The following is a 19,232-nucleotide window of genomic DNA, read 5'->3' on the forward strand; positions in this document are numbered from 1 at the left end:
TTGCTCTTAACTGGAGCATTGCTTCTCCAAACTGTCTAGAATTCTTCATTTTTTGGTTCAGAAGTTGTCCTGAATCACCACGCTTGCTGCGAAACTGGATCGGCAATTTTCTGTAAAATGCCTCTCTTAGTCTCTGGACTATGATTTTATGATCACAGGGTGTTGTGAACACTAATCTTCTAGTCTCATTTTCTTGAGTATAGGACTTGAACATCTGTAGGAAATTATTTCCTAACAATATGTCAGCTCCTGTATCATGAAAATAAATTGGTGGTGTCTTTACCTTGTACCAAGGTGTTTGCCCAGCACCGCCAATCATGATTTCTGTCATCTTAATCCCTTTACATAAGATTAAGATTCTTCTGGAAAAATCTCTTCCAGCAATCTTGGGTAATTCTTCTTCCAAATTATTTGGAAAAACTCCTCGTTTTGCTGTACAGATTCCAGCACCTGAATCAATATAAGCAGCAAAGTATTCTGCCTTATATTGTTCATACAACATTCCTACTGGAATGTATATGGAGAATGGACTTGTAGTCATTGGATTTTCCACATCTTATCATCTGTCATAAAATCCATTCCATATTCTAGTCGTTTTCAAGGTTTATGTTCCTCGAGAAACTCTAGTCCAAGAATCAGTCGATCTGATTCTTTCCCTGGAATTCCTTGAATATGAACTTCCAATTCTCCGATATTAATTAGTCCTTTGTAAGTTCCTACCATAGGTTGTTCCAAATAATATATTGAATTACAAGGAAATTAATTCCTTTGCTTGGATCAAATACTATTTTGACTTCTTTCCACCCTTCTGGGCATCTAAGTTTTCCTATCGTAGAAAAACTTTTTAGCTCCTGTTGGGTTTTTATGACAGGCGTTTTTCCCCACCTGTAACTCGTAATTCTATATCCTTGAAAAGATAGTCTTCTTGATTCCAATCTAAGACTTTGATTCCTTTGTAGAATCGGTTTGTCTTGTATTTGGATATCTGTTTCCTGTATTAAAGGAAATTCAACTCGTTCTGGATAAATTGCCTGAGCAACTTTTTCGAATATCTCAGGGATTTCAATGAACTCGTTTCTAATAAACAACTCAGAATGATGTGTATTAGATACAGCATATGAAATCTGATAGGTAATAGAATATGGTCTATTACCTTCTTTCATCAACCTTTTTTCCTTGAAATTCTGATGTAATGTCAAGGCTCGGCTGAAATCTCGATTGGCCAGGTTGTAGGCTATCCTTGGATAGATTACTCCCACAATCTTTCCTGCATAGAGATTTCCTGAGATTGTTCCCAGTACTGAATCTTGTAGATTCCCCATTCTTTTATCGCATATAGCAATATCAATAGGCGAATCTATCACTTCTTTGAAAGTAGCCTTTATCATAATCTGGATTGCTCCAATATGAATCCAGAACATAGTCTTTGCTACTTCTATCTTGAGTTTTTATAATTCATCTTTAATTTCTTCGGAAGGAATTAACTGCATCTCCATTCTATTTCCTGTAAGTTCCATCGGGATTGCCATTTCACTTCTAGAAACTTTATAGATCAGATGATGCTTTCTGTTTCTTAGGCCAAGACTTCCTAAGAATTTTTCTACCTGTCCTGCAGAGAAACCTTGATATCTCTGTACACTCGGATTTTCTCTCATGATTCTTTGAACCATGTTATGAGATATTGTTGTCTGGCTAAAGAAACCAGACAAATCTTCATGTGTTTCATGTCGAAACACTTCGTCCTCAGTCAGATTCCGATTCAGTTCCATCAGATTCTTCTTGACTCAGAACTTCTTCTTTTTCATATATACTCTCATCTGAGGCAATGTCCTCAAATCGGTATACTTGAATAAGATCTTGGTAATAAACTGCTTCTTCAATATCCGGGATAGGATCGAAGCGTTTAATACCTCTTTTTTCATTTTCTGGACAATTGGTCGAGATATGACCTCTTGCTCCACATGTCCAACAATTACAATCCTTGAAACTTTCATTAGCCCGAGTATGAGCTCTTCTGAAAGTTTTCTTCGTAGGTGTTTTTCCTATGCTTCGAGATATATTCGATGCTTGGGATGATATCCTACTTCTTGATGGTCCACTTCTTTGTCCAAATTTATAAGATCTGGCTTTCTGTCTAGACCAAACAGTTTTTGGTTTCCAGGAACTTCTTCCACTTCGAGCATAAGGATGAGTCCTAAAACCTTTTCTCTTATGCTTCTGTGGTTTACTTCCAATAATTGTTGGAAGATTATTCTCTTTACAACATAAATGAGTTCTTTTGTTGATATCCTTAAGCGTTTGTAATTCTTTTGTAATGCTGCCATGTGACACTATTCTGCTAATTTTCCTTTAAGGAAAGATGCTTTTCTTGCCAACGTATCTGGATTATCAGGTACGTATTCCCTTATGAGCATTTCTCTCCAAGGGCTTGGCATTTTTGCGAAGAAAAGCTGCATATCTATATCTTCTTCGACTCCTGAATTCCATCGATATTTAATGAATAACATAATGTATTCATCCACTAAACATATATCGTGTAATTCAAGACTATACAGAGCCTGAGTATATTTCTTCCTCTTCTCTGTATCTTGACTATTAAAATAGTCTACCCCTATAAATTGTGCTTTAAATAGGGTAGCCATTTTTCCGGCTATCTCGCTTAGAGATTCTCCGACCAGGACTGACTCTTTCATTTCTAATGAAGTCATGTCACAAGCAATTTTTACTGATCCCATAAGACTCATTTCTAAGAGTTTAATGAATCTTTTTTTGTTGAGATCAAGTGTTCCTGCTGCGATTCTCATAGCAGATGTCTAATCATCTATGAGATCTTCTCTGTTTTTAAAATCTAATACATCAAGGTTAAGCATAACCCCATAAGGATGTATCGATCTAAAACAGTCTTCCCGTAGGGTGTTTGGTGCAAGGGAATTTGACTTCTCCTTGTCCTTGTACCCGCTGGGTGTGATCCTCCACCAGTATGGAAATCAGATTGGGATTATCTCATGTTAACATTCTGAGATCCCACACTTTCCCTTGGTGGTTCCTGAGTAGATGACCAGGTTATAGCGGGTATTTCACCTCCAGCTGTGTTCATCTTTAGATCTACAACTTTAAGTTTTGCAAAAGATTCCGCAAGCTCTTGTAGATCCTCCAGACCAATCCTTTCTAAAGTTGTCATCAGATAAATTTCTTTTCTGAGACAGATTTAATTAGATTGATCATCTTTTCTTCTTCAGTCAATTGTTTTGACACCACTCTGGCCTTCCCTTATTGATGTAACAAAGGTTCGGTGCCAAATGATGGTGGTAACCAACCTCCTGAAGTTCTTTTATTATAACTTGGTTGTTGTTCTAGTTTCTGTATTCTTGTTTGAATATCCTTTAATATTCCAAGAATTTCTTCCTGGGTTTTAAGAATTTCTTCAACTCGTTGGGGTACAAAATATAGCATGTTGCCATAATTTTGTACTGTTTTCTGGATTTCTCTAAGATCTAAAGAGAGCTTAGAGGAGTATGGTACTATCTCCAGAAACTTATTTGCTTGAATCATAAGTTTACCTGAGATTTTACCTGAGGGTGCTGATGCGTCCCTTTCTGCTTCTGATATCTAACAATAGTTAGATAAACTTGTGTATATTCCAAAATATTGGAATAGCTCTTGTAAATTATTTTTCTCGAACCTAAGTTCGAACTCATAATTTTTTCGAAATTCTCCTTCTCATACAATTAGTTACTAGTAATAATAAAATTTGTGTTTGAAATAAATCAACTTTTCGCTCTAATACCATTTTGAAAGCGCGGGGATCAATTAAACTTAAAATAGGAATAAGGATATTTTTGTTCATTTTAAAGTATTAGGGAGTTTAAAGAAAGGTTTTGAGATGTAAGGAGTTTGGGTAAAGTTGAGTTTGAGTTTGGGGATTTATGAGAAATTTACCCAAATTATAATATGCTAAGAGAAGTGAGGACAAGTACATAAAGCGTAAGAGAGATAAATGTAAATATAAAATATAAGAAATATATAATTACGAAGAAAATTCAAATCTCGATAGCATCTCTGAAAGTTGGGGTCCAATTTTTAAAATTGGACTCATATATAAATATTTTCAATATGATCTAGATTTTCTTTTTCTTTTTTTAAAGTTGAGTACCAAACTTACGGGTTTTTTTTATATATAAATAGTATCAATATGATCTAGATTTTCTTTTTTTTTTTTAAATTGAGTACCAAACTTACGGTTTTTTTTTATATATAAAAAAAAGTTGCCTACCATACGTAATAATAAATGACAAAACCTCAATTAATCAAACCATATTACCAGCACCAACAAAAAAAAAAATCAAGATAATATAAAAAAAAAATTAAAAAAAAAACTCATATTAGACCTCTTATGGATCAATTTTGTTCGACAGAGCTCTTACCCGATCAATCTCATTAAAAAATATTACTTTTTGATACTCACGGGAAATTTAGGGTCCGATCCACGCAAGCGTCACTAATCCAGACACGGGCTTCAAAATTACCCTGGGCCTGAAATCACAAATAAGACCGTTAGGAGGGGGCCAGGAGGGTGTCCCGGCGTAGCCCCTCCGACGCTCAAGTCAGAGACTGAGGATATATGGGGGGAGCAGCTAAGGGCACTGCTGAAAACAATATAGTGAATGAATTGTCATACGCTCAAACCTGGTATTTATAGGAGAATATCTGGGCTTGTCATGGGCCAGTCACCTGTGGGCCTCAGAGATGGGCCGGGACTTTGGGCCGGATCTTGAAAGGTTCATCCCTGGGGTATCACTTTTTATGTTAAAATATTATTTTCCACTCCAAATATAGATCGAATCAATACATCTCACGAATATAGATTTATAATACTTTCTCACAAAAGACTTACCTTAAAAATAATTAGCTTCATCTATATCACTCCAATAATGCAAAAACTTGTGTGAGACGGTCTCACAGGTCGTATTTTGTGAGACAGATCTCTTATTTGGGTCATTCATGAAAAATAATTACTTTTTATGCTAAGAATATTACTTTTTATTGTAAATATCGGTAGTATTGACCCGTCTCACAGATAAAGACTCGTAAGATCATCTCACAAGAAACCTACTCCTCCAATAATTATCGGTGTTGGACAACTTTGTTTCAAGAGATAATAATTAATAGAACTGAGGAGGGAATACTTTTTTTTTCAAGTATGAATAGAATCTCATAAGATTGTTATAATTAAAATAGACAATCGATTCCGATTTGAATAACTTTTTAAAAACCTTGTGAAAAATGTTGAATAGTTTTCACCAATTATAGAAATTTATAAAATTGATTTCGAATCTTATAACTAGAATGAAGTAAAGGCCAAGGTCTGTGGGTGTGATGACACAAACAACACTAATACGTGAAAAATATTGCAATATTATTGGACTATAGGTACGTTGCTTCTAAATCCCAAATTCAAACATAATTTTGTGTTCAGTTCATGTTAAGGAAAAATATTCATGCACTTTCTGATTAACACAAAAAAAATATTACTCTTTGGGTCCATATTTCTTTTCATTGATCAAAATCAATACAAAAATATTGAAATTATAGTACTATATATGATATTTGAGTACCTACTGTTTTATATTTGATACAAAAGATAATATTTTAAGTATAAAAATTAGAATAATTTTATTAATATCAACACTTGATACACTTGTTTAGGTACTTTAATATAATATATTAGTATCATATGTGAAACAATTCATACTCAAATATCATATATTAGTACCACATTTTCAATGTTTTTTTTTATTGATTTTCATCCGAGAAAAGACGTGTCTTTAATACTAATATTTTTTAGTACCAGATCTGAAATAATTGGTGTTTAATACTAATATTTTTAGTGTCAGATATGAAATAATTGGTACTCAAATATCATATATGTGAGGCACATTTACTTTAATGACAATTAATGATCAAATAATAATGATTTGATTTAGATTTGCAGCCGAAATGGTTTAAAATACTTTAAAAAAGAACTCAGGGCCTAGAAAAATTTCGGCATGACCTCCTCGTAAATAGGACATCCCGAAAAACTCAAGCATCAGAAAATAGTAAATGACTCAAGACTGACGTTGTGATAACTTAAACAATCACATGCAAGTGCCGACGAGGCACACGTCAATAATTTACCAAGCATTAGTTCAACTAAGTCGGAAAGGCTTTAAAACATGCTAAACTGATCCAAACTAAAATAATAACAAGTCAAACACTCATACAGATACTTGGGGCATCTCCCCGGCAAATAAAATACGACATAGAACTAACACAACTCCAAGACAACCATAAAGACTAACTGGGGGACTCCAACGAACCAAAACCAACAATCCAACCTCAACCACGAGCTCCGCCAACGGAACCTCCGCCTGGTGTTGCAAAACCACTCGGGAGATCTACCATGGTGCCCAAAAGTAACCACAACAGCTCCTTTCAGTAAACTGAGGTTAGGATTCTGATATGAAAAAATTCAACAATAAACATAAATCATGTCCATGCGTGCAAAGACTCTCCCCATGCGTGCATAGGGTGTGGTCGCGTTCAGCTGCTGCGTGGAGGGTCAAGGTGGTGCTAGGATGGTCTAATTTGGTCCAGTAGGGTCCAGGGAAGATGGTCAAGGGTCGGGTCAGGGGCAAGTGCATGGTGGCTCGGTGGTGGCTTGACCAAAGCTTGAGGGAAATCGCGCGGCTCTTATTATTGTGTGCAGGAGCATCGTGCATGGACTGGGGGCTCGTGTGTGGTCCAGGTGGTTCGGTAGGGTCCCTAGGTGGTCTTGTCAAGGGATGGCTCGAGGTGGCTCGGCCATGGTTCAAGAAAAAAAAGGAGGTGTCTCGAGAAGAACATGCTAGGGTTCGATTAAATAGAGTTAAGGATCAAGGCTTCGAACCATGGTCCACGGGAGTCGGTTCATGATTCACGATGGTAGTTTAGATATAAAAAGTCTATGTTTAAAATTTGGTAAGAAAATATTAAATTTTGAAATAATTCGAGAATTAAACTCTCTTTGAATTAGTAATTAAAGAATTAAAACGAAAGCCTCGAATTTAAGCCAAATAAAAATATTAAAAATTTAATTTAAGCTTAAATAATTATTTGGGATGGTCTAGAGTCAACGAAAGTAAGAAAAAGTCGAAAACGAGAAATTTTAAATCCAGAGGCAAAACAATCATTTTACACCTGGGTAGTACAAAAAGCCTTGGCAGCATCCAGAAGGGTCATCACACATGTTAAAAGATATATTATGATGAAGAATTTGATGAAAATATGGAATTTTATGATTTATATTAAAACTATACAATTTTTACTGTAAAAATGTTATTTTTGGAAAGTCATGATATTGTATGAAATAAAAAGGATAGGGAAAATGTTTTGAAAGATGTGAATTGACTGTGACAAAAGAGGATATATGATTTTTGAAATTATCGTGAGGCAGAAGGCATCAGAAGGAGCCCAACAATCGTATTTCCATTATTTTTACGTCGGTGCCTAGTGCCCGTCCCCATGCGCAATGGTGAGCTAAGACTTATCAGTCGATCAGAGGAAAAAAGGCTATTCAATTCAAATATCAAACTTCACTCAAAATGATAAATGACTGACAGCTTTACGATTTTATGATTTATGATCTATTATGATAAAAGACTATTTTAAATAAAAGTATGTTCTAATGCATGTGTTTGTATATGTATTATTTGTTACTCATATTTAGGACGTGCTGAGTCATTAGACTCGCTAGGGTTGAATGACGCAGGTGATGATAGTGAGGGGAGGCGCTGACGCTTGACTAATGGATCGAGGCAAACAGTACACTCCCGATGACCATTTATTTTTCGCATTATATTGATAGACAAAGTTTAAAGAGTTTTGTTAATGATTTATTACAAATATTCTTTTATGCTTTATTTTGATGTTAGTTGATCTTGTTAAAGGTCGACGTAGGGTTTTTGGTTAATTGACGATTTACGGATTTTTATGCAACTTGAAATTTCATATGTTAAAGTATTTTGATTTATGAGAATGTTAAATTATTTAAATTGTGGATTTTCGAAATCATGTTTATAAAAAAAATTAGTAGAATTTAAAGGGAAAAAACGAGGGTCGTTTCACTTTTCTTCCTTTGCTTAAAAGTGTGTAAGTATAATATAAATTAATAACTCGTGCTCATTTGATTTGGGTTTTTGAATTTATTTGATCTCGTGTGTTATTTCAATCTCTATATGTATTTAATATCGTATTAACTCTGATATTCTAAAATACATATTTTTAACACACTTTCTAAAATTATTTGGCATAGTTAATTATTTTAATTTACAACTCAATAATTATTCTAATTATGCCAAATTACCTTATAATTAATTACATGATCTTACAATATATTAGTAACATATTTCAATGTTTTGTACCAAATTTTATCGATAAAAGACATGTGAGCCCAAATAGTGCATAACATTTTTTTTTGAATCAAGGACTTCAAACAAATTTTTTTTTTTAAAACAAAGATCGACTGTAAACCTAAGTTTGAGTTCGAGAATTTAGAGACAATTTAGCCTTAATTAGACGTTTTGAGTCCGAAAATAATATATCTAAATGTGCCAACCCACAGAAAAATATGTTTATAGTCGTAATTTATTTATGATAATCTTTTTTAAGAAAATGATTTAAATATCATTTTTAAATTTATTTTCTTAAAATTATGTATTGATACAATCTTTCCGGAAGCTAATTTTTTATATAAAATTTATACTTATGCACTACATTATAAACATTGAAAATCTATATATACTAATTATTTTTGGTCTTCATTGTGTGCGTTTGAAAGTAATCATTAGTGATGAGTGATTATACGGACTGAAACTTTTATCTCTTTTTTTGTAATTTCAATTTATTATATTCTAAAATTTAGAGGTAAAGGAGTCACAAGCTAGGTTCGGTAATAAAATCATATCCTTAAGCTAAGTTTGGTTGGAAGGATAAGATAAACTAATGATTAGTATGTAAATGATAAAGAAAATAATTGTGGTAGGATTGTAATATATGGTGTAAAATAATATTATGTTTGGTAAGATTTTTAAGTGTAGGATTGACTTGATTAAATAATCACGCGTACCAAACAGCTGACTAGGCAGGATAAAAAAAATAACCCCGCCTAATCACGCGTACCAAACGCTCCCTTAAAGAATTAATATAAAAATTCTTATTATTTATTTGATAAACAATTATTAATATATCTAAATATATTTAAAAGACAGCTTATTTTAAAATTTTGATGCCGTCCACTTACGGTAGCTTTAATAAACAGGAGTAATTATTACCCGCACCATCACAAATAGAATGAGACCACCATTACTATTATATTAAGACCTCTTTTAATTAAATGTTATATTAAGACTATTTATGCAACTAGCAAGTGTTATCGAACCTTTCTTCTACGCACTATTTTGGTATAAGTTTTGTATCAAAATAGTGAAATTTTTGCATTAAATATTATTATTGGTGTTTTATACATATATATACATATATATGTATATATATAGTGTCTAGGGAGTAAACTCGTGATTTGATCTTTAAGTAACTTTTACATAAAAACAATATTTGTTTTAATAATATTTTACGGTTTTATCCAATTATGACATTTATTTTATCTGTATACTCATGCAAACTTCATAGATAAAGTCTTTGAGTATACTATAGGTACCAGAAGGTCCGACTCTCAATGTAAGATCACGAAATTTATTAGGAGACGTACCATATATTATAAAAACGTTCCTAGACGATTCATCCACCTAAAATAAGGATAAATATAGCTTGAGTTTGAGACTAGTATCTGTGATATAAACGTCATGTTTCATTTATAAGAACACGAATATGTTCATTCATACAGTCATTTGATGATGCATTGAACAACCCTCTCTCGGATTGTCCAAGTAATTGTCACTTATCGAGTGAAATAGTCTGCAGTTATGATTGTACATCATTAGTCATTTGAGCTAGATATATGAGTTGAAATAACAGTATTGTACGCTAACTATAACTTAGAGTTCTTGCAGGCACTACGAGTGATAACTAAGGGATCATGAGGCGATGCTAGTAGACGTTCTTACCATGATCCGATTAGTGCAATCATACTTGAGTTCCGATGTTCTTAATGAAGAGGTTGAAGAAAAGAATGTGATTAGTTAAGATAAGCCCGAATAAAAATAAATGTTATTTTGAATCAAATGAAGTTATGAACACATAGCTAGTTATATTCTTGAACTATTGAAAGTCATACAAATATTTGATTATATGTTCCCGTTGATATAGTCAAGTTCAATGAGTTGAATTTGACGACTGTAATTTGATGGAGATCAAATAGAATGCTTATAAAAGAATTTATAAGTTGATTCTATGTAATAAAAGATGCGAAAGTTAGCTTAATTGCTAATTAAGTTAAGATAGTGGAACTATCTGTTTTAGTGAAGAAGTTCACAAAACTGGCAACTGTAAAAAATAATCAGTAGAAAATTTTCATCTTTTTATTATATTAACGAGATTTGTAACCTCGACAGATTAGCACAGACTGATTTTCGATCGGTGTTATAATGAGTTCACAATTACTTATTAAATTTAGAATCTACTAATTAAATAATAATATTAGTAGTAAACTAATAAGTGCAAAATCATAACTAATTACACCTTTAATTCGAGTCTACTTCACGTATAAAACAAACAACGGGACGAATTACAAGAGAAAAACAATAAAAATCACACGCCCATGTTACACAGCAGGACGAATTATGACACATGCAAACTTTTACGCCCATATCACCAGCATGACGAATTACAAGTTGCACAACTCGACTTCACGTCCAGATCACATAGCAGAACAAATTACAAGTGAGTAAAACACACGTGTTCAAAACGGGAAAAAAAGGCTTTGGCTTGCAGCACGATGTTTCTTGAATTAATGCAGCATGGATAATAAATATATGAAAGCTCAGCCCTGTATCTTTTTTAATGCTTGAAAGTATTTATCTTAGTGTTGAATCGTCTTTTTTTTTTTTTTGGTAGAAATGACCTAATAATGAGTATTTATAGATTTTGATCTAACGGTCACCAATATTCACTCATATTTGAACTCGTTGTCATGATAATACATTCGTCAGTGACACACATAAATTCTTTGTACTATTCTACAATTATTGTGGTTGTTGGGGTCCACATCACATGGTGTATTATCACTTGATAAGTGTGCCAACTTTTGTTTTCAAGTGATACATTGATCTTTTATCCAATAGCTTATATTTGTTTCAAGCATCGATGTGAGCAGGATTATGTCAGTTCATTTTTCTGATCTTCTCTTGATTTCTTTGCTTGAACCTTGAAGACTTGAAAAGACTTCGAAGTATTGGATCTGATAATTTACTCAAGATATCTCTTCGAATTTTTTATTCTTCTGAAATCAAATCTTATCTAGACTTCTCTTAATGTTTTCTTGAACTGCTTTGATCTTGGTATCTTTGATTTATGATATGATGATTTTTCTTATAATATTTCTCTGGTTTTATTCTCAATTCTTTTTCTCTAATTGTTGATCTGTTGATTCTTCAAAAAAATTATCAATTTTGAAACATAAATCTTATCTTGAGATATGTGCTTTAAGTACTGTGTCACGCCTAAAGCTCAGGTCCGCGCATGCGTGACTGTCCAGTAGGCCCCTTTATCAACTACTTCGTATTCGTACTCGTTTTATGAAAATGATTAATCTAAGTTGCTATAAAAGTCCATTGTAGTCCATTATAAATTCATTTTAAATCTTTAATTTTTACAATTTGTGACAAAAGGTATCACAATCATCCCTCCTTCAGAACGCGACGTCCTCATCGCAGCCTAACCCCTCGATCCACCAACGTCGATAATCTAAAAATGACTCCTACAGGTTCAAGAGGTGGCTTCCTTCATGTAGCACTTTGCCACGTATGTTCAAGAGATGGCTCACATGCACGTAGCACTTACCTCGCATAGCACTTATTTTCCGGTGTTCCTTGCCGGTAACCGTCTCTGATACCACATTCTGTCACGCCCCGAGCCCGGGTCGGCGTCCGCGTGACTGCACAATAGATCCCTTTAGCAACTACTTCGTATTCGTCCTCATTTTACGAAAATGATTAATTTAAGTTGCTATAGAAGTCCATTGTAGTCCATAAAAATTTATTTTAAATATTTAATTTTTAATATGTAGGACAAGAGATATCACATAATGTAATTATCCAAAACTGATATCATAAACAGATCTTATAAATCTTTTTTTTTTTTTGGATTTATGAATTTAAAAAGATTGAATAGATTGTTGGGCCGGCCTAGTTTCCCGTGGTTGAGGTTGAGCGGATCTGCGTTGTATTTGTTGTTGCTTGTAGTTTCATCCTTATTGTCTCTAACATAAGAGTGAGTAACCAGTTCACCTAATTGAGGATACAATGCACATAGATCGTTTATAAGGACATCTTGTTTTTCTAACACCAACATGATGAGTATTTTTCTCTCGCAAACACACGATGTCAAATTTTAATATATTATGAGTTGAATATTGTTCACACAAAGATTGAAAATTTGTATTCACACTAAATACCGTAATTGGAGTAATTCTAATTTTATTTAGATAATCGAATAGCGAGTTTGGTAACAAAATAAATAAACAGAACTAACAAGATTATAAATAAAGATTAAGAAATCAATAGGAGACGATCGAGACGAGTTCTAGGTTTGATTTCAATTGATCATCCACTATGTCTTGTTTATTTTAATTTTTGTCTAATTAATCTTTCTAGTTTATTAGCCAATAATCCTTATTTATTTTATATTCCCTCTCTTGAGCGTCAAATAAAAGTTATTATTGAACATCAATCTCGATATCCAAATCAATTATCAAACAATTTAGTTCACAAAATTATTATTCAAATGAATTAAATTAAATTATAGGCCTTCTGAATTCTACAAATTTCCACGATGTATTTATTTATGATCCTATTCAAAATCTCATATTCCAAGTGTCAGATTTCAAATAAATAAACAATTCAACTAGTAATCATTTAATTGAATGTAATCAATTCAGGAAACACAAATAAACTAAATGAAAAACAATATATAAATATCAATCAATCAAGCAATTCAAGTAACGTCGTTCCTCTAGAAATAAAAAGTTAGTTCATGATGAAAATAAGAAAACACCATTGCACTTTCCTTGCACATTTGTATTCATTTACATCTCTAAACTGCTTTAGAAAATTCTTTCAATATATATAATTTTTATTTCTCTAAATGCCTTCACTTGACACATAACAATTATCAAACTCATAATTCTTCAAAAAAACTAACATAAATTCAATTTAAAACACGCAAAATATAAGTGCAAAATTGCCGTTATCACAACTCTATTATGTAAGATCTAGTGGCTTCCATGAGCTTGGAGATGTCAAAGATTCACTGTTGATCCATTTTATGAAACACGTCGATATTGTCCGGAAGACTCTGAATTTTTCGTTGCAGATATGACGTTTCGTTGAGAACAAGATGAGTTAGAGAATAGCAAGCATCGTCTAACAGACTCTTCGCGACAAAATTATCAAGAGACTCTTACAGCACGAGCTTAGTCAAAATATAATTTCGACCATTTTTGGCGAAGGAATTTATTTTTTTTCAATGCCTTATCGAACGGAAGCAAAGATTGGATCAAGAGAGAGTTGGGAACTTGAAAGATATTGATTGGACTGGAGTGACATCATGAGTCCCATGTCTAATTAGTGCTTAGGATCAATGCATGTACATAGATCGTTTGCGAGGACATGTTGTTTTGATAACACCAACTCCATTATGTAAGATCTAGTGGCTTCATTCAATGAGCTTAAAGATACCGGAGATTCGATGTCGATCCATTTTATGAAACACATCAATACTGGCCTGAAGATCAGAATTTGTCGTTGTAGAGATGATGTTTCACTGAGAATAAGATGAGTTGGAGACTGGAAAACATCATCTAACTGAGTCTTGGAGAGAAATTATACAGAGGCTCGTGCAACATTGGCTTAATCAGCATATAATTTTGAAAATTTTCGAGCAATAACTTATTTTCTTCGATGCCTTCTCGAATGACAGCAAAGATTGGATCAGACAAGGGCTTTTTAACTGTTCACATTAAATATTTTAATAAAATAAAGTTAAAAGAAGTGAGTGTCTTAAATTAAGCTAATGTATCACGCCTCTTGAAAAGAAATGACTTAAACATTATTTTTTTTAAATGCAAGTCACGCCTTTTTTTAAAATCAAGTTACGCCAATTCATTGGGCGACTTGCTTAATTTTTTTCTTCAAAAAAAAAAACAAGTCCTGCCAATTGAATGGGCGTGACTTGCTTAATTTTTACTAGTGCACCGACGCACGCGTTGCGTGCTTGTATAATATTTTTTATAATTCATTTGATTTATATTTAAATGAGGATCAAAATATAATTATAAGAAATAGTGAGAGTCTATACTGTAATTTTGATATATAAATTAAAAAATAAATTGAAAAGTAAAATAATAAGAAATAACCTCAGTAAAAATTGAACATATAACCTAAACCCCAGGAAACACTGACTCTATCCACTGAACTACATATAACTTACATTAAATTTTAACATTTTAGTAATATATATAATTACTAAAACAGACCATGACACCAAAGTTAGTTACTCTAAGTGCCTCAAACTTCTCAAACTTAATAAAATAGTATAGATTTTTAAATAAAATTTGGATGCTTGTGGTGGAAGAACCATCTCATGTGAATGTCTGACGACCCACTACAGTTATATTAATTATTGACATATGCATGCATCTTTCTTTTCTTTACAAAGAAGACGTCAAAAAATTTATTAAAATTTTTTATTTAAAATTTGCTTGTTAGAGTGATGTGATGTATCATCGATCAGTACAAATCACGCAATGTTAAATGACATGTTTTTGACATGAAAATTTGCTTATATATCATTTGTCCACGTTTTTTCATTCTTCATTTGTAAGGACCGAGATTTTAATTAATGTAATCCGACATTAATCTGAAATGATTTATTGATTAATTTATAGACAGAAAAGATCAGACCGGGAGAGCCGGAAGAAGATTTGACATGAGGTGCAAGAAGAGTCCCCGCGCACATGCGCGACATGTATGGGCGCACATGCGCGAGGAAGACAGAACCATGCGCGCACATGCGCGACTTAGATTCGCGCATATGCGCGAGAGGTCCAGAGAGTTGAGCGCACATGCGCGACCTCAATACGCGCACATGCGCGGAACGTCCAGAGAGTTCGGCGCACATGCGCGGCGGAAGGCGCGCATATGCGCGAGCCATGCGAGAAGCCAAGGGAGAATTCCAGAGAGTTCGGCGCATATGCGCGACGTAGATGGCGCACATGCGCGTGATGGGCAGAATGTTCGGCGCATATGCGCGGAAGTGATTGGCGCATATGCGCGAGAAGACGAAATGCTGGTCCGAACAACAGGCGCATATGCGCGACTTTGTGCGCGCATATGCGCGCAACGTGCAGAACATGCACGACGCCACTTGCCTTGCATGCGTGAACGTGTGTATATATATATAGGTACAAGCCATTTTTGTCTGAGAATCACAGGAAGAAACCGAGGGAAGCTTCAGGTGAAATTTAAATTACGAGCAATCCGTCCGTCTGATTTTAAATCCGACTTCAGTACTGAGTTCCCATCAACGCAGGCTACAACTGGACGTAAGTTTTGTTACGTTTAGACATGATATGAAATTATGATGTTGTCAGAATTGAATAGGAATCATATAGACAATGTATGTCTTGAGTCATAGGCGAATGTGCCTAGTCGTAGACATTTGATCTTGTGACAGAAGGGTCGGATAGTTAGGACTCGTCACTGGCCCATTGCACTTTGTTGCAGGATAGGATATTGGCAATCGGGCCATAGTCCATGACGGTTAGGTCAGGACACCGGATGTTTGGCTATATCGGAGTGGATAGAACTGGAGTCTTTTCTATTACTGGTGTTCGATATGGAAAGAGCCAAAGTCTGTGAATAAGAACATACCACCACCCCGATCAGGAGTATAGGTGGGTGTATGTTCTTATTCCGAACGGGATCCCTAGATTAGGACTGAGTCGAGTCTGAGTCTGAGAATCACGGAGAGTGATTCATTGCTTGATGTTGAATTATGTTCCTGATGATGGTACATGTTTAGAATATGATTTATTCTTGATAGTGATTCATGTTTAGGATTATAATACATGTGATGAATATTTGATTCATGTTTCTAATTTTGATACATGTTAGACATATCTGTTATATGCTTTTATATTGTTTTTATGATTGCATGTATACATGATTTATACTGAGAATGTAATTCTCACCGGAGTTATCCGGCTGTTGTCTTGTTTGTATGTGTGCATGGCAACAGGTGGGATAGGATCAGGGTCAAGAAGAGAACGAGGCTGGACTAGATAGCGTGGAGATCCGGGCTTCGAAACAACTTAAGATTCAGCACTGATATATAGTTGAACCTAGTTGAATTCTTGTAGATAATACAAGATTTATATGTTTATGTTTAATATGTAATTTGAATTGAATTACATTATGTTTCTGCTTTGTATATAAAAAAAAAATTAGACCCTGTTTATTATAATTGGTTGAAGTATTCCTAAAGATGATTAAGGAATGAATTAGCGTCCGGGTCCCCACATCATTCCTATGGATTTTAATTTTGAAATATATTATTCTTATGCTTTTATCGTGCTTCATCATCTGGATTTTCGTTCGACGTTTGTTTGATCAAGTAATTGCATTTCAGCACACGAGGTTTTTATGCTTTAAATTAAGTTTGTCCTTCATGTTTGATTAAAACTGCTAATTTATTTATTTGTGATTATATATTTGCAGATAAAATTTTGATTTTGAACTTCTATTTGAGGTAAGCATTGATATAAAATAATTTATTTGAGTATATCATATTAATCTTACGTATCAAGTTTATGATTAAAATGCTTAATTATTTTTCCATGTATTATTATTTATTCTTATTATTTTATATTATGAAAATAATAATAACTATACTTAAAATATAATAATTGCTATTGTTGTTGTTTTATATAGGTAGCATATTAAAAAAATTAGTATAACAATTAATTATTTTACACAAATAATATAAATGTTCTTATTACAATTGTGTTCTTAACTTTTTAAATACAAATAAATATTATAATTAATTTCATTTCTGACATGATTGTTATTGTTATTATTTTATTTGACATGCGTAGTATCAAAACTTATTATTATAAAATTATTATTTGTAGTATTATTGACTTATAAGATACCACTAAGAAATACAATTTTTGAATTTTAGAATAATAGTCATCTTTTTTAGGAAAATAATAATAATACTTATATTTATAATTATTATTGTTGTTGTTTTTTTATATAAGTAGCATAAAAAAATTAAATGTTATAGTTAATTTATTTTACACAAGTAATATAAAATTTATTATTATAAATATTGTATTTTTGTTTTTAACGTATTAAACACAAAATAAGTTGTATAATTAATTTATTTTATTATTATTTTATTTTACATGCGTATTATGAAAACTTATTATTATAAAATTATTATTTTTATTATTATTAACTTGTAAGATACAATAAAAATATGATTTTTTATTTTAGAATAACAATAATACTTATAATTGTAATTATTATTGTTGTTATTTTATTAATTAGGTATTGTAGGAACGAGCGCTTGCCGCTTTATCAAAAGCTATAGCTAGTGGTAATGGTGCAACTCAAATTTTTTAAACCGCACAGCAGCTCAAGCACCACGGTTCGATCGCTCTACCAAGCAGGGACAATTATTGCACCCAACAATCTCCCTCCCAATAATTGCACTCCTTGCAATCAATGGAAATCGAACCCGTGACCTTGGCTCTGATACCAATTGTAGGACCGAGCGCTTGCCGCTTTATCAAAAGCTATAGCTAGTGGTAATGGTGCAACTCAAATCTTTTAAACCATACAGCAGCTCAAGCACCACGGTTCGATCGCTCTACCAAGCAGAGATAACTATTGCACCCAACAGGTAGTATATAAAAAAAAATAAATATTACAGTTGATTGATTTTAAACAAATAATATAAAATCTATTATTATAAATATTTATATTTTTGTTCTTAATTTATTAAATAAAAATAAGTAGAATGTTTTTATTATTAATTTTATTCTTATTTAATATGACTGTTTATTTATTTTACAGAAATAATATAAAATTTATTATTATAAAATATTTTTATTAGAAAAAAGTATACATTTAAGTGATTTTACTATTATTTTTTTTGCCTCTTTAGAATGAAATTGAGTATCATAATTATTTTTATTATTATTAACTTATTAAATAAAAAAATTATTATTATTTTTATTATTATTGATAGTAGTAGTATAGTCAAACAAATTTAGCATTATCATCATTATTATTATAATTAATCCTAATAAAAATCAAAGCATATAATTTTAGAGTATATTATTTTATGATATTCTATATTTTGTTATTCAATTGTAATTTAAAAAATTATTATCACCTTTTTATTTTGTGTGACCTATTGAATTTTTTTTATAGGAATGGATAGTATGCCGATGCTTTTATTCATAGTTGGTAATGTTATTATAGGACATCACACTGTAAAATATAGTATCACTACGTTGAGGGCAACACAAATACCAAGATCTATTAATTTTCATTAATTGAAGGAAATAATGTACTGGCTGACAAATATTGAAAGTTCAAAGTTTAACTTAAAATTGTCAACAAAATATTCCTACATGGACAAGTCACATTGTGTAGAAGTGCATCTTGACATCAATGATGACAATAATTTACAGTTTATGCTGGATTCTAGTAACAAAATGTGGTGTATTGAATTGTATACTGAAGAAGTAACAGGATTCGATGTTGCAACATTTTCAACTCTTATTGGGATCCGGAGTTTTTTGAGAAAAGGTCCCATCCTTCAATGCAGAATCACGGTACAGTAAAATTGAGCAGGCTTGTTTAGCTTTAGTCTTTCTTTGCGGCTGAGAAGGTTCTTTTGATCACGAGGTCTGATCCGACCAGGCATATGTTGAAGCAACCGGTCCTTTGTTAAGGCTGTCGGGATTTCAT

The sequence above is a fragment of the Primulina tabacum genome, chromosome 15, assembly GCF_025594145.1.
Source record: "Primulina tabacum isolate GXHZ01 chromosome 15, ASM2559414v2, whole genome shotgun sequence".
NCBI classification, from domain to species: domain Eukaryota; kingdom Viridiplantae; phylum Streptophyta; class Magnoliopsida; order Lamiales; family Gesneriaceae; genus Primulina; species Primulina tabacum.